Genomic DNA, 24,051 nt, shown 5'->3' on the forward strand with positions numbered 1-24,051 from the left:
AGACAGTTTGGGTAGGGGATCTGAGTTATGACTGTTATCATTTAGTTTTACATATGGAAACATAATTTTTTGTACTGTAAATCAAAACTATTATGTATGGGACTCTGTTTAAGGAGTAGAGGACATAGATGTGAACAAAACTACCAGGAATCCCTGCTTCCATTCTTGTGAGTGCTCCTGTTCCACTGGTGTGGCCCCAAAATTAAGGCAGTAAAATTACATGGAGCATTGATGAAGCCCCAGCTATCAGTGAGCAGTTCTCCTTCCTTAACTGTTGAAGTTTGAACATTAGAGAAGTTCATTGAGGAAAGTGTTAGAAATCAAGTTTTATTTAAATAATAGTAACAGACTTCTCCTGGGAAGGAGAAATTAGCCTTAGCTGGTGTCCTGGTATCCCAAGAGGTGAGAGCATCTTGTCACTTTTATACATTTTAGGTGTTCTGTGTTCTCCTGCCCTTTTCCCCCCATCTCTCTCCTTCCTGTGTAGGCCCAGTAGATGCAGGTGGGCTGGAAGGGCTAAGATAGAGTAATCCTGGCAGTAAAATCCCAGGAGTAATTACTTAGCAATGCTTACAATTCCATGAAGAATGGGAAAATTCTTGGAAAGGTTATCTTAGCAACAGGAGGAAAAGGACCAGATTATCTTGGTAAGGGTGGGGAACATCTATGAAGGCATTAATCTGTGTTAGAATAGATCTTTGCATACTGAAGGCAACAGCTAGGGATTATTTTTCTGATTTTGGATAATGAGATGAAGGAACACATTAACATTGGTGGTCCCTGAGAGGTGGGGAGGAGGTCATTTCAGAAAGTGCACTTTTCTCTTGTTTGTGGCTGCCTAAATCTGTTCTATTACTCTATTTGCCAGCTATACACTACAGTTGGTTACTTTTCAAATCTGGAAGCACAATAGTGTTTTCTGGATACTGGGAAGGGTCCTGGGACAGATCACAGGTGAGAATAGAAGATTGATAAGTAGATATGATAACTGAGTATCACACATTTGCAATGTCAAGGTTGATCCCATTCACAAGTACAATTAATATGTATTCATTAAAAAAAAAAACACATAGAACTAATCATTGTCTGATCACTGAGTGATAGGCCCTCAAGAGTGGAGTAGAAAATTTGTATTCTTATGCTTTATTCCTTACTTGTGAAAATGATCATTGTTAGTCACCTGTGAAGAGGATGGTTTCTCTTTATTTCCTTATTTTTCATAATCTTCAAAATAATGTCAAATATTGGACACACATTTTGCAGAAATGTGCCTTACCTAGTGTTTGGTGGTAATTTTGTGTGTGGGTATATGTGTATGTTTGTCTGTGTGTTTTCAGACTGTGGTGGTTAGATAATTTTGGAAGGAATAGGACTGATGAAGTGACTTTTTGTGTCACATGATGGGGTGGCCTGGTGGTCACTGAAATCCTTCAGGTTTTACTATCCATCCATGGTCAAAGTACTTTTTGCCAGGTCCATCTTCTGGGAAGTTACTTTTCTATTTTTCCTACCCTGTTCTTCATGATGAAGTCACTGACTTTTCCCACCCTAAAAGAAAAAGCATATTAATGTCCACCTGCAAGAGGGGATGTTGTCCACCTGCATCATTTTCAGTTTTTCTATAAGAAAGACTTGTCTCTTCCCATAACTTATTACCTATTTATTCATTTATTTATGACTGCAAACATAATCCTTGGTCCCTTTTAGTTATTTCACTATTAAAACTATTTATTTTCCTGCTTATGTTCTTCCAGCTTTTTATCTTTAAAGATCTCTTACCCAAGTTCCTAGGTCATTTTTCAGACATTCACATTTGGAAAATTTTTCTACTCTTCCTCCTCCTCCTGTTTCTACTGATTGTCCACATCCTTCTAAGTTCAGGCTAATTTTGTATTTACCTTACCAGATCCTAGAATATGCTATTTCTACAGGGAAACAGATTCTTTTTTACTGGTTCTTATTAGGGACAGCTCTGTAATTTGTCAGTCTCACAGTAAAATGAAAAACAGAGTCCTTGCTCAACAATCAGGTTACCTTTGCCAGTAACATCATGCAACCAAAGTCCATTTCTTTCTTTCTTTTTTTTTTTTCCATTTCTTTCTTTCATGATTTCTTCACATGTCATGGTGAATTTTATTTTCCATTATTGACCTCATTACAGAAAAAACAGCATATTAAATAATTAGTAAGATTTTAACATCTTTCATTATGCAATGGCAAATTTTAATGGAAAATTGGAAAATTTTAAGAAAGCATATTTTATAGCTTGCACACACATGTTGAGTTCATTCATACCTGAGCAGTGAAGATGATACACAAAACCAATGTAGTAGTTTTCACTACACTTCGGTGACTGTTAACCATTTCCACCATTCATTTGTTAGTGATTTGGAAAGAGTGGAGAGTAACCCAACTGTAGTTTGCCTTGGTTTTCCTTTCCCTTCACATCCTCAGCTGGAGAGGTGGGCTAACACAGTGAAGTACCAGGAGTGACAAAGAAGAAGACAGAAGTCTTTAGTCTTGGTGAAGAATATATTGCCTTATTTCTGTTTTTGAATCTAGTTCTCAATGGACCTCACAGTGTGGCCTTTCTGGGCTTTGGTGCCCTCCCTCTGTGTATTTATTTGTAGGTCACAATTCTCTTGTGACCTTTTCCTCTCAGTTCCCATATATTCTTAGCCTACTGACTTCTGCGCTGATGGAAATTAAAACTCCTTAATATGTATGAGGTGGCCAGATGCAGTATACATGCAGGTTACATGTGTGTGCTGTGTTCATACATGTGGTTCATTGTCTTCTTGGAATTAGCTTATGAAACATAAGAAGTAGGATACAATCAATAAATATTTATGATAGCAGCAGAAGGGTATTCAAGCAGGGGCAGGACCACTTTGAGCAGTGATCCTGACTGTGTAGGAGGAACACCATGGGGCTAATCCTCCTTTACCCTCCTTCTACCTTTCCCTCCTCCTTTCTCCTTCTCTCTATGCTTCTTCCCCTCCTTCCCTTCTATAATATTAAGCACACTAAGGATGGGTATCTTTACTAAAAAAATTATAAGTGCATATTACCATATTGCAATCTAAGCAAAGAATTTTACAGCAAATATCTAGAGGTTATTTATCTTATATAATTAAAACTGCATATCCATTGAAGAATAGCACCCCACTTCACCCTAACCCAGTACCATGGCAATCAACATGGTTGCTTTCTGTTTCCATTATTATTATTATTATTATTTTGTACCAGGGAAAGGATCTGGGGGCACTTAACCACTGAGCCACATTCCCAGTATTTTTTTTTTTTTTTTTTTTTTTGTATTTTAGAGAGAGAGAGTCTCACTGAGTAACTTAGGGACTTGCTAAGTTGTTGAGGCTAGCCTCAAATTCATGATCCTTCTGCCTCAGTCTCCCAAGCTTAGGTGTTTCATAAATTTGATAGTTTTAAATACCTAATGTAAGTGGCTTTATACAGTATCTGTCCTTCACTTACCATAATCCCAGTTTTCAAAATATTGTCTCAAATGCAAGGATTTGAATTTTTCTAAGGGCCAAATAATACACTCTTTATTCATCTGTTGGGAACATAAATTGTTTCTGTGCTCTGTTATCAACAAACGCAAGTGGTGATATCTCCTAGACATTCTGACGTCAATTTATGTAGATATATAACCTGAAGATGGATGGTGATAACATGTGGTCATTCTGCTTTTAAATTTTGGTGCATATTCCATGTTGGTTTCTATGACTGCTGTACCATTTTATATTCCCACCAATAATATTCGAGCATGTCAGTTCCTCTGTATGTTCTGCAGCAGTTCTTTTTTCTTTTGTTGATAATCACCATTCTAACAGGTGTGAGGTGGTACTGTGAACTGGTTTTCTTTTTACTGTTTTTCATTGACAAATTACAAGTGTCCTATTTATCAGTAGCAGTGAGTTAATTTTCAAATACTGTGTGATTTTAGTGAATCAATTTGATCAATATCTATATTCATTGTATTTTAATATGCATTTACTAGATGATTAGTTGAAAAAGAGCATCTGTCCCTGCCTGTGGCCCATTTGTATGTCTTCATTGGAGAAATGTCTCTTGGGATCATTTGCTGTTTCTGTTTGTTTATTTCTGGAACCAGGTCTTGAACTAAGGGTGTGTAAACACTGAACCACATTCCCAGCCCTGTTTAGTTTTAATTTTGAGACAGGGTTTAAATAGGTTGCTAACAGTCTCACTAAGTTGCGGAGGATGGCCTTGAACCTTCTGAGGCCCAGCCTCCATAAGCACTGGAATTACAGGCAAGTGCTACTGAGCCCAGCTCCTTTGCTGGTTTTTAATTAGGTTATTTATTATTATAGTGTTCTAGGGATTATTAATGCATTTTGGACATTTTGCTCTTCCAAGATGATGTTCAAAAAATTTCTCCTATTCTTTTGGTTGAATCTTTTCTATGTTCATGCTTTACTTTTCTGTGTAGAAGCTTTGGTTTTAATAAAATTACACCTATTTATGTTTTAGTCCCCTGTCCTTTTGGTGTCATAGCCAAGAAAACATTCCTAAAGCAATGTTATGAAGGTTTTCTTCTGTTTTTCCTCTGTATATTTTCCTCACAAGCTTATTATTTTTTTCTTATTTTAGATTGCAACATATTAACTTCACCTGCTTATAGAATATGGCATATTTTGATACATGTAACTGTGTAGTGATCAAATCATAGTGAAGATCATATTTTTTCTTCCTAGGAGGATGGGGAGAGAGTGGTAAATGGGGTTCCAATATTTTCTCCTAGGAATTTTATAAATTCAAGTTTTATGTTTACATTTTTTAGGCACTTTGTGTTTTGGTATGGTGTAAGAAAAGGTTCTGATTTCTTTCTTCCCCACAAAGTGTCCTCAGCATCATTTCTTAAACAGCTTATCTTTTCTCTATTGTATATTAGTGCCCCCTTTTCAAAGAGGAGCTGACAGCATATGTCTGGGCTTATCCATGTTCTCCTTGATGTGCAGTGGTCTATATGTTGCTTAGCGTTTCAGAGCTATAGTTTTTTTTTTATTACTATAGCATTGTAATATATTTTCAAATGGGGGAGTGTGATGCTTTCAAGTCTGCTTTGACTGTTCAGGGCCTGTCTTAGTCCATTTGTGCTGCTCTACCTGTAGATCACAGAGCAGGTAATTTTTACACAATACAAATATATTTTTCTCAGTGTTCTTGGGACTAGGAGTTAAAAATCATGGCACCATTATCCAGTTATTGAGAACACAAGTGACATGTAATTTTGGCAAGGATGTCACAATAAAAGATGTGATAAAAGGTACACTCATACATTGCTGGCAGGACTGCAAATTGGTGCAACCATTCTGAAATGTATTAATAAGATTTCTTAGAAAACTTGAAATGGAACCATCATATGAACTAGTTATTCCAAGCTTACATATATATCCAAAGGACTTAAAATGTGCTTACTACACTGATGCAGCCACATCAATGTTTATAGCAGCAAAATTCATAATAACTAAGCTATGAAACCAACCTAGGTGTCCTTCAACACATGAATGGATAAACAAAATGTGACATACATATACAATGGAATATTACTCAGTCATAAGAATATGACTTTTGTGGTAAATGTATGGAGGTGGAGACTATGATGTTAAATAAAATAATCCAGCCCCCAAAATATCAAGGTTGAATGTCTCCTCTGACATTCAAATGCTAACACAAATAAGAGACATTGGGGAGTGGAAGAATAGAAGTTCATTGGATTAGACAAAGGGAAATGAAGGGAAGGGTCTGAGATGGGTAAAGGAAAGAGAGGGAATGAATAGGGCATAACTTTCCTATGCTCATATATGAATACACAGTCATTGTAAATCCACATCATGTTCAACCACAAGAATGGAATTTTAATTAGGTTAGGTTATAGTACACTTTTGTAAAAACTGTCAAAATATACTGTACTGCCATGTACGTCTAAAAATAACAAATAGAAGCATAAATTAAAAATGTCAAAAGAGTTGCCATCATCAGGTTAGGACCTTCTTGTTGCAGCAAGATACACAGACTCAAGAGGAATGCATCTTGCATTTGCTGTGGCTTCTTCCTGCTTCCAATTTTTCTTCCTAGTTCCTCAGCCTATCAGGCAGTGCTACCCATACTCAGGGTGTGTCTCCTCCCTCAGTCTGCTGTCTCACATGCAAGTATTTTTGGAAATACCTCACAGTTGTACCCAGAAGTCTCTCAATCCTAGACATTCCCTAGGCATCTCTCATTCAAGCTGACAATACACATAAACCCTCACATACACATACCAAATAAGGAGGTTTAACAGAGAAAGCATGTATTCATGTCATCCAGAAAGCAGATGTGCCTTGCTACAAATTACCATGTGTGTGTTGTCTCATGTTAAGGGTACTTAGGCATCACAGAATAATCACATATTTCCTCTCCTCCCCAACACAGATTTCAAAAAGATAATGATAGGTTTTTCATTACTGTAGAAGACCAAAGGACTGATGGTTCCATAGCCATTGGCCACAGACATCTAGGCACACTGATGAATTGGCTCACTTTTCCACATAATTTTTAAGAGGAACATAATATAATCCATAAGATACATGGTGACAAAAAACCCATGAGCAGCACAATGATCCTGGTGACCCTCTGTCCTGGTGATGCTTTTATAGACTGGCTGGTGCTTTGAAGTTGTCTTATATGCCAGAACAAGTGGAACCACCATGGACCCACTTGAGAGGGCCATGAACCCTATGAAAAAGACACATTCTGGATTCAAAATACAGTACCCATCCCTCCATTAAAAGAAAAAATGCAAACCACACTTTGAGCAAAGAACTGTCTATGATGGGTAAAGTATTCTCAAAATTTGATAGTAGCAAAAACAGAAAATGCTTAGAGAAAATGGCAAAGGACTCCGGACAAATTTGTTCAAAGAAAATATAATCAAAGGGAAATCAACAGTGTCCTTAGTCATAGGAATTTGAGAAATAAGATGGTGAGCAAATGGTCAAACCAAGAGACTGTACATCCAAGGCCCAGGACAACATTTAGCAAAGAGAAAGTATCGACACCCAGCACCTTGGATGAATTCCTAGAAATTTACACTAAATATCCAAAAGCTTACACACTGTTAGAGTTCACTCAAGCAACACTGGTGAGAGGATCAGATCATACCCAGAGAGAACAGCTTCAAGTCTATCAGGGGTAAAACATGTGGCAGGGCTTCCAAGGGGAAGAGGTGACAAGAGGGACACAGGGGAGTCCCTCAGCACTGTAGGCCTTCTGCTTCCTGACTGTGATGCTGTCAGCACCTGATGAGTCCACAAGTTTCTCAAGACAAAGAATATTGAGTAAAAGGCACATGGGTCTCTCTCCATTTCTGACTCTATGTACATCTCCATTAACTCAATATAAAACATTTAATTCTTTTAATGTGCATCAGACTCCAGGACAAAGAGAGATAACCCCACTCACATGGTGAGAATTATTGAATTACCCAGAGATGAATGGATCAATCACAGAGGTGAACTCCCACTTGGCTGTCAGAGATGAGCATTGCTCAGCCACAAGGTGGTTGGTGGGGAGTACAGAGCCTGGGCAGACAGGGCTGGTGAGGGTCAGATGGCTGTCAGCAATGGACCACACAGCCTCAAGGAGGTGTGTGGGGCATACTCAGGGCATTTATGTCTGGTGAGTGTCAGACATGGGGTGGTGGGTGACAGGAGCACATAGATAATTTCCACATTTCTCCCTGTACAACTGAATTGCTGGAGCATGATTTTCTGAGCAGGTGTGGGCTGAAGGGTGGATTGATGGAGAAGGGTCTAGTTCTGGATGTGTTTGTGTAAACTGGGAGGCACTATATGTGTCATCTCTCAGCTGTATAGGGAAGACTGGCATTCACAGTTTGCCCCAGGAATGGAAATTTAATGGAGATTCACCCTCTTGGTTGGGGTAAAGGCATAAGTCTCATACAGGAATTACAGAGGCAAAAGAAAGAAGCATGCAGTTTAAATTTCTCAAGCCAAGAGGAAGATATTTTAAGAAAGAGCCCGTGACCAACAGTGACCTCACAGCAGTAAGACACAAAGAAGCATAAATTCCAGTCCCTAGAATTGGTGACCTGGGTGTCACTGGGGATGTGGTGAATACAACTATGGTCAGAGAATAAGCTAAGCTTTAGCCAGAGGGGTCTGAGAAGACAGAGTGAACAGGAATCATGTGGATCTTGAAGCAGAGAAGAAAGGAGCAGAACAGGGGGGCTGAGGCATAGGGGAACTATGAAGATGAACTGGATGAGCAGTGAGGAAAGAGGCACAAGATTCCTGGCCTGAGGTGCAGGCATGGTTGTGGACAGAGATTTCCACTTACTAGGATTGATGCACCAGGAACAGCATCAACTAGGCAGGAAAACACCACTCATCCCCTCTGAGGGAGACAGGAAGGTGTCTTTGAATTTGGAACTGCAGTGTCACACGTGAATTTGGCTGTTGTGAGGTAGAACAGATTGGAAACCTGAGCATTATAAGAGCTGACAGGCTGTGGTTTTATGGGCTGACACAACAGTGCTTCTTATACACATTTGACCATAGAGGCTTACAGTGAGTACACGTACCTGTAGCAAGATATTCACAGTAGAAGAAGCAGGACTCAAATAGAAGGGTCAGAACCATCCTCTTTAGGCTTAGTGCAGTGAAACTTCCTGAGGTATATGAGTTGAATTCACTAGGCTGTTAATAAGTTTGTACCCAGATAAGGAAGGTAAAATGTACCCACCAAGAAAACTCTGCCATCTCCCTTGCCTTGGTATACCCCAAGCTTGCTTATGTATAGCATTAAAAGTCCTGCTGTTTATGGGGCTCAGTCTATGGGAATTACCTTTCTGAACCCTGTTACCACTAATAAGCTTCCTTCCAGATCTTGGTGTTCTGACCCTCATTTCTCACTACATTTTGTTATTTTGATGTTCATTGTGAATTGGGAAGACAAGATAACCTGCACAGGTTGCAGAGTAGGGTCCACTAGGACTAATTTTCTTTATGCCTGCCACCTAACCCCATGGTTGGGACAGAGCTAGTAAGTACATTCATTTGACATTAGGGGTTACTGTTCCCTTAATTCAGTCATTCATTACAACCAACCAACAACTTCTTCATGTTAGCTACCAGGGAATATACTGCCTATATTACTTTCCCTAAATCTTTAAATTTGTTGAACTCAGGGCCACTGCCAACACTGTGGCTCTGAACTGATAGAAATGACTCTGAAGGCACAAGAGGAAGGGAAAGGGGCAGAGGATCCAGAGGTGATTTGCAGTCCTTGCCTCCGGTGCAGCATGCCCTTCTGTGGTGACTGTAGCCCCCAGCCCTGAAAATCCACTCTCATGATAAACCGTACAAACTTCGAAAGTGGTTGAGCTTCCAGGGAGACTGACTTGGGAAAATGTGCAGAATGCACTTGGTGTCCACACCTGTCCTGGATTCCCCTATTGACTGCACCCACCCTCAATCACCTGCATTCATACAGCACCATGACTTACTCTGGGGGAGGTGGTTGATTTCCTCAGGCATCCAGAGTGCACCACCCAGCTCATTTCTAAGCTACCAGTTTGGACCAAGCTGAGCCCAAAGTTGGAGGTAAGAATGGGTTTAGGAGGTGGCAGCCACCCCTCCCTGTGCACATGCTCTTGCTGCCTGAGGGCATGGCTGTCACCTGACCCTAAGCCAGTGATCCCTTGTGTAGAGTGAAGGACCTCCAGTCTTGCAGGAATACCCTGGCAACACTGAGAAGGTGGTGGGAGGATGTCGAAATCCCCAGGCTGCTGGAATGAGGGGAATGGTCTGTGCCCCTTAATGGCAGGAGGAGTATTTATAAAGGGTAGACAGTAAGGGTCCCAAAGGAAGTTTGGTTTTTTTACCTATTCACAAAATTTCAAGGTCCACAACATGAGAATCTCACTCCAGTTATAGGAACTTCACCCACTCCTGTTTGTATAATGAAATTTCCTCCATATCTCTGCCTCTCCCAGGAACTGTAGGTGGGCTCAAAGCCTGCTCCCTTCACTTCCTTCAGTATCCAATGTGTGTCTGGTTGGAAAGCAATGCTGGAGTGTGAAGTTGGGACTAATGAATCTGTAAAATTGTGCAGATGATCATCATCACCAGAAACCTGGCTTTGAATTTCTGGATTGTATCAGTTCCATGATCCCCATAGACATCAAAACCCAGGGATGCAAATGTTCTTTATAGGAAATGGCATTGTGTTTGCATGTAACCTATGCACACCCTTCTGTGCACTTTAAACCATCTCTAGATGGCCTATAATACCCAGTACAACATAAAGGCTCTTTATGTTAGGCAGTATGGCCAAAAAAATTGTATGTGTTTATTTAGGACACATGGAATCCTTTGTGAATATTTAACATGAGGTTGTGGAACCTGCAGATTCAGAGGGTCTACTGCACCCTAAACCCCTGAGAGGCATAAATGTCTAATCTTTGGAACTTGGCTAAATCAGGAGGGGCCACCTCAGCCTAAGGGAAGTGGGGCTTATTTCCTTCACACTCCAGTGCTCTGGGTTAGGCAGTATAATATTACCATTAAATGACATAATAATAAATTGCTGACAAAAAGTGGGGCTATTTTGGTCATTTTCCCAATGAGGTCACATAATCCACACTAAATATTGAAGCTAAAAATAATAAGAATATTTAAGATAAAGCTTAAAATTCTTTAGATTGTTGTAAGCAAAGCTTAATGGCCAATTCTGGTGCAAGTTCATAATACCAGAATTGATATAGGGCCATGATCAGTGAAGACAGGGCTCAAGAACATTCAGAAAAGGAGGACTCTATTAGAAGTTGGCATAGAGGCCATTTGTGTTATGTTCTGGCTGAGAAGTTGTCTGCAGTTTGCCTGTGTCTAGAGACTTTCTATGAGGCTGATTTTGGAAGCAATGGACTTCTTATTCTGGTGGAAGAAATCTGTGGGCAACACAGCATTTAGAAAGTGGCGTGGATATTTTGGTGGCTTTTAGCCAAATTTATTGTGATAATCAGGAGAAGGAAGCATAGCAGAATGATTTTAAAAACATGGATTTGAAAGGCAGGATTAAAATTAGGTCTAAGGAAGTAGCAGCTCTTAGGCGTTTCTGCCACTAAAGTAATGCTAAAGACTATGCCTAAAGATGAAGAGAAAGGTGGCATGAGGGCCTCTCAAGAGGTAGCAAGACCACATCCATCTCAAACTCAAAAGAGTAAAAGTGAAATTCTCTTGAGAAGGGACCAGTGGGGCACCCTTCTTGAACAAGGGAGCCTAAGAAGTTTTTTCAATGTGCTCAGCCACTTAGACCCTCAGAGGCTGCTGCAGCAAAGGCCCCTGGAGGCCAGGCTACTATTCAAGATGGCAGAAGACTTGGGAATCAACCACATGTTTGTGGTTTGGCAGAAATGCAAGATACTGGAGTTAGGGAGTCAGAAAATCTTCCACCAAGATTTCAGAGGAAGATCTGAGAAGTCAGGCAAAGTGCAACAGTGTTGGAGTCCCTGTGGGCATCCTCTGAGAAGTCAAAATGTGGAGATGTGAGCACAGAATCAAAGCTGCAGTAGAGATCCCTGAGATTAATAAATGCCAGTAACATGAAATATTGTCATAGGAAACCTGAAGGAATATATCAGAGAGAAGTCAGCAGAAAGGTCATGAGCTATGTAAAACAAGGCCACAGAGGTAGAGCCACACAAGCCCTTTGGAGAAAACATCACAATGCCATGTGGCCAAGATTCTGGACATGAAGCTAAAGGACCTGTTTGTCCAACTAGATTTCAGTCTTGCTTTGATCCCATCCTTTCTTTCTATGCCCCTATTTTTGTAAATGGAAATGTTTACTCAGTACACTTATATGGTGGATATTTGAAAATTTCTTTTAATTTTATAGGAGCTCACAATGCAAGATTTCCTTGAGCCTCAAAGGCTTTGGACTTGAATTTGAGTTATCTTGGAACTCTTGACACTTGGGGGCCCTTGGAAATGAACTAAATATATTTTGCATTGTCAGATAGCTGTGAAATTTTGGGGATGTGAGATATCCCCCTAAATCTTACATGTGAGAGAATGCAAGAAGGTTCAGAGGAGAAATGATTGGGTTGTGAGAGTATTAATCTGTGATTTAATCCACTGATAGGGATAACAATAGTGGTAACTAAAGTGGTAGGGTGTGACTGGATGAAGTTTGAATTGGGATATGGCATTGGGGTATGGCTTTGGAATATATTTTTTATCTGCAGAGTGGAGACTCACTCTCTCTCTCTCTGCTTCCTGATAGCAATGTGAGCTGTTTCCCTCTGCCACATTCTTCCACCATGATATTCAGCCTCACCTCAAACCTTGAGGAATATATCAGAATATATAGGAGCCAGCCTTCTATGGACTAAGACCTCTGAAAGCATGAGCGCTCAAATAAACTTTTCCTCCTCTACAGTTGTTCTGGTCAGATCTTTTAGTCACAGCAGCAAAACAGCTGACCAAAACAATCATATATATTGTAGTACTTGGCAAATCCTAGAATTGCTCACATAAGATTTACTATTTACTAAGTAAACAATCACTGTGTAGATAGCAACAAAATGACACACATGTTTTCTGAAAAAGGTAGATACTTGTGCTTTTCCTCTTGGTATAGATTGTAAGTGCCCTACATATTAGTTTTCTCGTAAAAACATAAACACTGAGTTTGGGCAGGCATGGTCATGCACAACTGTAATCCAGCTACTCAGGAAGCTAATGCAGGAGAATTAAAAATTTGAGATTAGCATTGGTAATTTAGTGAAACCCTGTCCCCCAAGAAAAAACAAAGAAATAAGAAATGCTGTTGATGTAACTCAGTGGTAGATCACTAAATTGTTCCTGGGTTCAATACCTAGTACAAAACCACGTACACAAAAACCCACTGAATTTGAATACTTTTACTTATCTCATAGTGGGTACTTCCTCATTTTAATGGAATCAATAAAATTGGGTGGAATAAATCCTGAGCTACAGGATTTCAAGCTGAAATGAATCTTGAGCCAACAGGAGGTCCATGAAGGTTCATGTGTTCTGATGATCTGATGCTTTTAGTGACAGATTTTCAAGAGGTAGATTTCAGTTGTAGATAATCACTCCTGAGAAAGAAGCCCAAACTAGGAAAAAGCAGATGTATCTGGTTTTCAAGTATGTTCCATGTCAGGGGTTGCATTTTTTCTTCCAAAATCTCGCATTTATTATTTATTTATTTATTTTAAATTTTTATTCATCATACACAAATGGGGTATAATTGTTTCTCTAGTTGTATATGAAGTAGAGTCAGAAAATTTGTGTAATCATATATGTATATAGGGCAATGATGTTTGTCTCCTTCTGCTGTTTTTCCTTCCTCCCACCCCATCCCACCTGTCTTTTTCCTCTATACAATCCATCCTTCCTCTTTTCTTGCCTACCATCCACCACACATTATGTATCAGCATCCACATATCAGAGAGATCATTTGGCCTTTGGTTTCTTGATATTGGCTTATCTCACTTAGCATGACATTCTCCGACTCCATCCATTTACCTGCCAATGCCGTAATTTTATTCTTCTTCAGGGCTGAGTTATATTCCATTCTGTATATATACCACAGTTTCTTTATCCACTCATCAATGGAAGGCCATCTAGGTTGGTTCCACAATCTAGCTATTGTGAATTGAGCAGCTATGAACATTGATGTGGCTGCATCACTGTAGTATGCTGATTTTAAGTCCTTTGGATATAGGCCAAGGAGTGGGATAGCTGGGTCAAATTTTGGGTCCATTCCAAGTTTTCTAAGAAATCTCCACGCTGCTTTCCAGAGTGGCTGCACTAATTTGCAACCCCACCAGCAATGTATGAGTGTACCTTTATCCCCACATCCTCACCAATACCTATTGTTGCTTCTATTCTTGATAATAGCCTTTCTAATAGTCCAATCAATAAATGGGCTAAGGAAATGAGCAGACACTTCACAGATCTTCAAGTAATCAACAGATATATGAAAAAAATGTTCAAAATCTCTAGTAATAAGAGAAATGCAAATCAAAACTACCCTAAGATTCCATTTATTGCCATGCATTTTTACCTTGCAAACTTTTACTTCCCTACTTTTTATTTTTATGTTAATATGTCTTATACTATTTTATTTCCTTTTCAGAAGAGTTAATTTGTAGCCCGTTATATTAGGAACTTCCTCTCAATTTTTACACTTCAGTTTAATTCATGGGATGGATTCATGACCTGTAGTGTTGAACATATTTTCTTTTTGACATGTGAATGTGTCGGTACACTAGATTTGCATTGGTGCTATTGTTGAGTCATTACAAATTGCTAAAGAAGTAAACCATACTTGTTTTTCTATTTCTATATTTCTTCTGGATGCTCCATCAACTTCAAGAATTAATAAAGTGCACATTAAAAGAGGATTCCATTCATTGTCTATGGTAACATAAAGATTTGAAAGAGAATAATTAGAAGAGTTCTGGGAGCCCATATTTTGCTTTTCTTGGCCACTTTTTATCTCCATGTCTTGGGAACGCTTGTTTTCTCACTCTCCTGCCTAGAGAGGTAAGGATGAAATTACCTCATTTGGCAAATTAGTCAAAAGTTGGAGCACTGAATCATGGGTCTTTTCTGACCAGGCATCAACTCTGAAATTCCTGGAAACCCCAATCAATCCATTCCTCAGCTACTTTCTTGAGGCAATCACCACCCCCATCCTGCCATCTCTGCCCAGTCTCACTGGAGGAAGCTTTCCAAAGTTCTCAGCCAGCAATAAGTTCTTCATCTCTGTGCACTTCCAAAGACTTTGAGGGATGGGGATAAACCAGCTCACCTCAGAAACCAGATAGGTTCTGTCTGCCATGGTGTCCTGTCCAACCCTGTGCTACCCTGACCATCACTCTCCCAGGCTGCTCACCATGTGCTTAATGGGGCTGAGTCAGTTTCACATGGGGGACAGGTTGGGGCAAGTGTTTTTTATTCCCCATATGGCTTCATGTGCTCATGCATGATGGATTTGAACTGTTGTCCCTTATATGGGCATTGCAGACTCTCACGGTCTTAGGAATTTGTTGCTATCCAGGTATATACTGCCATATGGGTCTCTGGTTCCTCTGAACTTTCTAGAGCCTTGTGCCACACCCTCACTTGGTATCAGCACTTTTCCCTCTGTCCATCTTCCCTGGAAAAGTCTGGGGCAAGTGTAACTTGGGGAGCTTTTCAACACTGCCACTGGGTTCAGCCCATCATTTCCTTTACTGTGGAAAACACGGTCTCCACCATATTAAACTAGAGAATCAACCTGAGAGAACTGGGACAAAAAATTGACATAGTGAGCAAGGAACAGATTCCAGCTGGAAACCCTTGTTCCGAGAATCTATCTTTCTTCATCTTTCCCTTCAATGGCTTTGAACATGGCCATTACATATCCCATGGGGACAAAACTCTGTGAGCACAATTCACTGATCTTTCCCTCAGTTTTACATGCTAATAATAAATGACATTAATCTTGATTCATCCAGCATCTCTTTCATTAAATCAGAATTGCTTTCTCATAGTTTATGTTAGAAAGATATATATTAAAGCTATCCAGAAAAAAATAAAAGAGACTGACTGTCTAGAATAACAGTGTCTATCGATCTACCCTTTAAGCATGTACATAGCATGGAACACGTACACAAAGCAAGCTTCCAGTAAAATTATTATCCAAAGAAGTTTGACATTATGCTTTACTTCTTTGATTTTGCTTTGTTGTTGCCACTCATATCACAGCAATGATGGTGTCCTTTTTTGTGCAATGATACTTTCTACCAAATCTATCTGCCAAATTCTTCCCAATAAAGTTAGTAGATTTCTCTTTATCATTAAGTATCTCCTCAGAATTTTTCCAAATTATCTGTATAATCAACAATATCTTATATAGGAACTCTTCTTCTTTTTGAATTTCTCTTGCGACTTGATTTTGAGAAAAAAAAATTCATTTCTGTTTATTAGACATATTGTCTTTGTAACTGGAAGTTAGAAGGAAACCAAATTTTTGTATGTTTTCATTTTATTCCACATCAAGTTCAAAAGTGTAGGCATTCTAACCTCTCTATATTTTCAGTAAAATAAATAGTAAAAAATCCCATGTCCAAGTGCATTAAAATTCTAAAATATAGCTCAGAGATGAAAGTGAAAAATACTAAAAAAAAAAAAATACAAGACTCAGAATTTGTAGTTCTTCATATTTTGTTCTTCAATGTGTGTCTCTTGTTATTGTCATAAAAAACAAAGGATCAACCCCAAGTTTATTAATAATTTTATAAAATTGAACATATTTTCTTACATTTACATGAAGTCTGTTGTTTTAATGTATAAACAATTGTGATTTTAACATATGTGCTAAAATGTATCATTTGATCAAATGTATTTCACTTTCTTCTCAACTTTTTTCAATTACTTTCCTCAGTTATAATAACTGTCAATAACTGTTTTGAAAATTCTTTTAATTTCATAGTTTATTTCATCTTTATATTCATTTTTATGAGTTATTGGCCAGGTAGACTTGCAAAAAACTCAGGCATAGCATTAATTGACTGTTTCACAAAAAGTGCTGAAAGATTTAAAAACAAAAACTGTTACCATTTTCAGTATATTATTTTGGGTATATGCATTAACATATTAAAAACTCTTGGAGTGAAATGATGCTTGCTACTTACTATTACAGCAAAATTCTCTGGTTGCTTAAAATATTTGAATTAAAATTCATCAATGAACTCTTCCCTTAGTGTTCAACCTCATTGCTATTCAAGAGGATTTCTTGGACCAGTGGAATTGGCATGATTAGAGAGTTTGCTACATATTGAAAAACACAGATCCCATTCCAGGCCTATTGAATTCATCTAAATTTTAGCAACATGTCCAATCCATGTTTGTGCTAATTTAAATTTAGGAAGCAATCTTCTAACTCACTTTAACTTTGTCATCTGAGAAATATAAGTAATTTATTTTATAAAATATAAATACAGTCCCAAATGTATATTCTTATGTTCATCTTAATTTTACCTTTTATTTCACAAAAGTGTAACATGTACACTTATTTTGTACTTATGTCATTCTCTTTCCCCAGAGTTATATATTAGACAAGTATGCTTTGTTAAAAATTATCTTATTAAATAATTGAATTATCTTATTGAATAATTGAATAATCTTATCTAACCTTTGTGAGAGCAAGTTCTTCAAACTTTCATTGGATAAAATTAAAAACTTTGTGAATGATTACATGATCAATTTGCCATTTAGACATTTATCATAGTTCCAGACACTTTTGGTCTCCTCCTTCCTCTTAGTAATCCCCCAGTATATTCAAAGTAACAGTCAAAGTACTCCCCTTAGCCTTTTTGGGTCTGCATGACCTGACATTTCTTTAATGATTTCGAAGATCTCTAGAAATCCTGCTCACATTTGTGAATGTCTCTAGGTTAGACCATTACAATATTTTCATATTCTAAAACTGTTTCTCTAATATTATTTAAATATTTATTCATTCAAATTATCTCTTCAGGACTTTTAATGAATGATTGTGTTGGGTTTTCAGTTAATATTCTATACCATGTAATGAATGTTCCATACTCACAATTCCTGTTCTTTGTGTGTGTATAGTCATGACTGAAAATTATTATTATAAGGAAGGATTTTTAAGATAATATGGCTATTGCTGATTTTATGGATCAATTTTTTTTAATCATTCTTGTGCCCCCTTGTGTGTTTTCTATTGTTTAGAATATGTTCTATATTCAGGAGTAGGTTTATTTCCATCAATGAATAATGTTTTTGTTTTTGTAATCTACACATTATGATTTAATATTAATTGTCTTTACCTCACATTTTGGGACAATGTATGTTAAAATAAACATGAATCATGTGCCTTCTGTTAAAAAAACTACATTTCACTTCCTTTTACAAATATTTCCCCTGTTTTGTTTAGCATTGTGTATTGTGTGTTGTTTCTTTACTCCATCTGGTTATTTGTTTTATTTATCTAGTTAAATATTTATAGATCTATGTACATATACTAGGATTTGAACTCAGGGATGCTATAATACTGAGCTACATCCATAGTTTCATCTTATTTTTATTTTGAAATAGGTTCTTGCTAAGGTGTTCAAACTGGCTTCATATTTCTGATTCCACTCCCTCAGCCCTCCTGACAGTTAGAATTACTAACATTCTTATCATCTATTTACTGATAAAACTCTTCTTAGACAAAAGATAAAGACTCTAGCATTTTAAAGAAGCTTTTAAATATTTTTACAATTCTGTTTAATGTATTTTTAAAAGTTAACGCAACCAGACCACATAAAATTAAATTTATTTTAATATTTTAAGTATTGTTTAGTAGTGTTAATTCAAATTATCTTGCACAATATTTCTAGAAAGTTTACATCTCACAGAATTAAACTTGGATTTTCATGAAAAACAAGTACTAGTTTTCTCTCATCACAAACACCTTTACTTCTATTCAGTGGGTTTGATTACTTTAGATGTCTCCTATAAGTAGAGTCACACAAGATTTGACTTGTTTTGATTGCTTATTTCAGTAAGCATAATGTCTTCAAATGAATGCATATTATAGATGTTATGCAATTTCTCATCTTTTATAGTTGAAAAAAATTAAACAGTTTTTCCAAATCGCCTTTTATCTTGGCATATGAAAGAACATTATATTTTGCTTCCCCTGTTGGCCCTATTGAATGACTTAATTATTACAAGTGTGGAACTATGTCTTGAGTCACTCATATAAGTGAGGATTTACTCTCTGTTCTGTTCCATATATCTTCTTATCTAAGTTCCTGTCAGTATTAATGTATTAAACACTGTAACTTTTGTTATGTTCTAAAATCAGAAAACATTATTCAAATTTATTTCAATTTGGATATTTTAAAATTATATATAAGGACTTGGAATTCCATGGAATTTTTAAAATACTCTTTTCTTGTTTGAAAAAAATACAATATCGGGCTTTGATAAATACTAACAGGAGTGTCTAGATCATTATAAGACAACTTATAATTTTATCATTCATTTCTTGAATAAGACCATGTTAAGTACACCATTACCACATATATTTGGAGTTTGAATTTCTCTTCTTACTATGGTTATGTTCAGAAAGGCATTTATTATTATTTTCTTGCTCTATCAATAAATGTTTATTTTTTAAATTTATTTTTATTGTAAACAAATGGGATACATGTTGATTGTCTGTACATGGAGTAAAAGCATACCACTTGTGTAATCATACATTTATATAGGGTAATGTTGTTTAGTTCATTCTGTTATTTTTTCCCTTCCCCCACCCCTCTCACCCCTCTTCTCCCTCTATACAGTCCCTCCTTCCTCCATTCTTGTCCCCTCCCCCCCACTATGTGTCATCATTCGCTTATCAGCAAGATCATTCATCCTTTGGTTTTTTGAGATTGGCTTATCTCACTTAGCATGATATTCTCCAATTTCATCCATTTGCCTGCAAATGCCATAACTTTATTATTCATTATGGCTGAGCAATATTCCATTGTGTGTGTGTGTGTGTATATATATATATATATATATATATATATATATATATATATATATATCACAGTTTCTTTATCCATTCATCAATTGAAGGACATCTAGGTTGGTTCCACAATCTGGCTATTGTGAATTGAGCAGCTATGAACATTGATGTGGCTGCATCTTTGTAGTATTATGCTTTTAAGTCCTTTAGGTATAGGCTGAGGAGTGGGATAGCTGTGTCCCATGGTGGTTCCATTTCAAGCTCTCTGAGGAATCTCCACACTGCTTTCAAGAGTGGCTGCACTAATTTGCAGCCCCACCAGCAATGTATGAGTGTACCTTTTCCCCCACTTCCTCTCCAACATACCTATTGTTGCTTGTGTTCTTGATAATTGCCATCCTAATTGTGGTGAGATGGAATCTTAGGGTAGTTTTGATTTGCATTTCTCTTATTACTAGAGAAGTCAAACATTTTTTCATATATCCGTTGATTGGATTATTTGTATTCTTGGTGTAGAATTTTTTGAGTTCTTTATAGATTTTGGAGATTAGTGCTCTATCTGAAGTATGGGTGGCAAAGATTTTCTCCCTCTCTGTAGGCTCTCTTTGCATTGCTGATAATTTCCTTTGCTGAAAGCTTTTTAGTTTGAATCTATCCCAGTTGTTGATTCTTGCTTTTATTTCTTGTGCTATGGGAGTCCTGTTCAGGAGTTTTGATCCTGGGCCAACATGTTGAAGATTTGGGCCTACTTTTTCTTCTATAAGATGAAGGGTTTCTGGTCTCATTCTGAGGTCCTTGATCCAGTTTGAGTTGAGTTTTGTGCAGGGTGAGAGGTAGCCATTTAAATATGTTCATTTCTTAAGATATTTTCTGCTTTTAAACTGGTCAATCAAGAATACTTTATGAGCTATTAAGATTGAGTCTATAAGTCTACTTGGTTTATAATAGTGTTGAAAGTCTTCTATTTGCTGTTTACCATTCTGCCTAGTTTTATTTTCTGTTACATTCATTGGGAATTGTTGTCTCCAATATTACTGTGTTACTATTTCTGTTAACTCTCTCAATATTGTTTTTCTATATTTGCAAGTATGACTGAATTATACATGTATTTACTATAATTGTAGTGTTTTAGAAGTGGTTGTTGCATCTATTTCCTCCCACTCTGACACTTGGCAAAGTTCTATTGATCATCCTCCATCGTGGGGGCCATAGGCATGGCATGTCACCACGTGTAGTTTTTTTTAATATTAATAATCAGTATATCATTAGGCTCTTACTGGAGAAAGCATTAGAAAGGTGTTACTGTGTTGGGACACAAAATAGTACACAATATAAATTTAGTAGTGATACATAGATTAAAATATATAAAAATAAATAATTGTAGCTATGCTCAAGTTAAAAGGAGTCTGTGATTGCTTTAGTATAATAATTTCTAAATATAGATGGATAAAGAGGCATTCCTCTGAGCTTTGCTGCAGTGTTGTCTTTGTTGCTTTCATAGTTTTAATAGTTGATTCTAGAGATACCTTATATAATACAAATATTTAGGTTAATCATAAATACAATTTGTGTTTTTCCTATGTTTAGTCTCATTCTTTGAGAATCAAAATAAGATTGTAGTCCACCATTATATGAATTATAATAGACTAAATATTAACCATAAGTTGATTTCTTTGCCCTTTGTTAATAATAGTAAAAGCTTTTCACTGTTAAACACTGGAGTTCATGGTGGGAGTGTTTTCTCAGAAAATCTAGTGATGTGTTTGTTCTGAAGATTGAAAGTTGGCAGATCATGGTGCCCTCAATTTAGGTGGGAGACAAGGTAGTTTTAATTTAACTGGAAGACAAGGTTGTTTAAATCTACTGGCAAATAAGATTGTTTTGGTCTGCACTGTCATACAGAAGGAATGTGTACTTTGAGAAGAAGCATAGATTGTTCTTTTGAAGGATTTTTGTATTTTAAACTAATCATAAAATTATGTGATCATTACTAAAGAAAAATATCTATAAAAAGACTGGCAGAAAAATAGAGATTTAGCCTCAGAATACTTGGTGTCTCTATCTGCTGTTTCTCCACTACACTGACACCTCCCATGTACCTGGGACCCCCGACCACTGCTAGGGCTTGATCTCAGCAAGTATTCTCTTCTATCTTAAAATAACAGTCTAGTTTGTCTCTTTTCAAAATGTTTTTACTTAAAAAGGCTTTTATCTCACATAAAGTTTTGCTTGTTTTGTATAACATAATTGTCGCCATCACTGATTTTTCATCTTTGCATATAATATCCTTTTCATAATTTTACTTTTACTAAAGGTGACTATAGATTTAAATAAAGTTTCTTGTAGATAACTTTCAGGAATTTTTATATTTAATCCTGTCAGTCATGTTTTGTGTGCTGATTGGCAGTGAATAATAATCTATTTATACTTAAAATTACTGAAAATAAAGAAATTATTAGTGCTACTTTGTAAGTTGTTTTCTCTATTTCTTATGATTGTTTTCCCTACTTTTTTAATTGCTTTAATTTTTGGTTCATAGATTTTTTAGTGACATGTTTTGATGTCTCACCTTATGCTATTCATATATTTTATGGTTACTATGCCATTACATTTGGATTATATAATATGCTTTAAACTACATTATGTACTGGTAGTAAATTAACTTAAATTCCACAAAAAAAATCAACATCTTTGCATGTTGTCTCAATGTTGTTATTAACGCGCAGCTGTTTTGATAATGTATACCAATTAACATCTTTATGATTCTCTTCACATTTTTGTCTTTCAAACTCTATAGCAAGATTGTTTTATGTATCATCATTACAATGTAGTAGAATACATATTTTTGGATATTTGTGCTTTTGCCAGAAAGTTTTGAGATTTTAAAAGATTTGTGAAGATTTATTTTATTTTCAATTAAAAGGATTCTCTATAATATATCTTGTAGGACAAGTTTAGAAGTAAGAAACTTTTTCAGCATTTTTATATTTTGACATCCTTTCTTTTTCCTTACTTTGGAAAAACAGAATTTTGGATATAGTATTCATGGTTGTTAGATTAATTTTTCTTTCATTCATTGGGCTATATGTTCTAATTCTTTCCAGAAGTCTTCTGGTAAAAAATCAACTAATAATTATATAGAAGTATCCTTATAAGTGATACATCTCTTTTGTTCCTGTCAAAAAAATTTCCCCTTGTGAATTTTGATTATCATGTGCTTTATTTTGAATCTTTCTGTGCTTGGAAATAATTGTGCTTCTTAAAGTTTGATGTTTTTTACTTCTTCACATTTCCAATTTCTCAGGCATTAGTAATTAAGGTATATTTCAAGTACAATATTTCTTCTGATTTCTGTTGGTAAATTTTTTCTCTCAATTTTATTTATTCTAATTCTTAATCAGCACATTAAACACCAGTGAAATGGTTATATAGTTTTTTTTTAAATTTATTAATTTTAAATTCACATGGTGTTTTCCTAGTTATTTTACATTGTTTTTGATCAAGCCAAGTTTCCCTTTTTTTCTTTGTGTGCTATTGTTTCCATTAAGATAGTTCTACTTGAAAACCAGCTTACAGTGGATGATTATGGTTATTTTGAAAATGTTTGGACATTACTAAATAAAAAAAGTAGGCAAGGTAAAAAAGACACATGCATACAATCTCAGATAATTGGGAGGCTGATGCAGAGGGATTGCAAGCTTTAGATGAGTTTTATAGTGGTGCCCTGTTTCAATAATAAACAATATAAAAGTTGTAGGGGCACTCACTTCTTGGGACTTTAGAACATCAGCCATGGCCCCCTTCTTCCTGCTGGGAGAAGTCTGTATTATTACCTTTAAATAAAACCTGCTATATGAAAAAATAATAATAATAAACAATATAGAAAAAAACTGTGGGGGCTGAAGTTGTAGCTCAATGGTAGAGCACTTGCCTAGCATGTGTGAGGTACTGGGTTCAATATTCAGCACCCCATAGAAATAAAATAAAGGCATTGCCTCCATCTACAATTAAAACAAAAAATAGTTTAAAAGTGAATAAAAGGGACTGGGAAGTAACTAATTGGAAAAGTTCCTCTGTATTCAATCCCAATACCCTCCCCCGTAAAAGAATAGAAGAGTATAAAAGCAAGGCAAAAGTTTATTTTTACATCACTTGACTCACGTGTGAAATCTGAACAAGTTGAACCTAGGAGCTATGATTTGGGGGCTGTTAGGGTTTATGTTAACCAAAGTCTGCAATTTTATATATTTTTACTTCTATATATATTTTGATTCATTGTACACAAACAGGGTACAATTTTATTTCTCTGGTTGTACACAAAGTAGAGTCACACCATTTATGAAATCATATATGTACACAGGGTAATATGTTTGTCTCATTCCATTACCTTTCCTTCCTTCTGCCCCTTCCCACACCTCATTTCCCTCTAAACAGTCCATTATTCCTCCATTCTTC

Source organism: Sciurus vulgaris, assembly GCF_902686455.1.
Source record: "Sciurus vulgaris genome assembly, chromosome: 19".
In the NCBI taxonomy this organism is placed as follows: domain Eukaryota; kingdom Metazoa; phylum Chordata; class Mammalia; order Rodentia; family Sciuridae; genus Sciurus; species Sciurus vulgaris.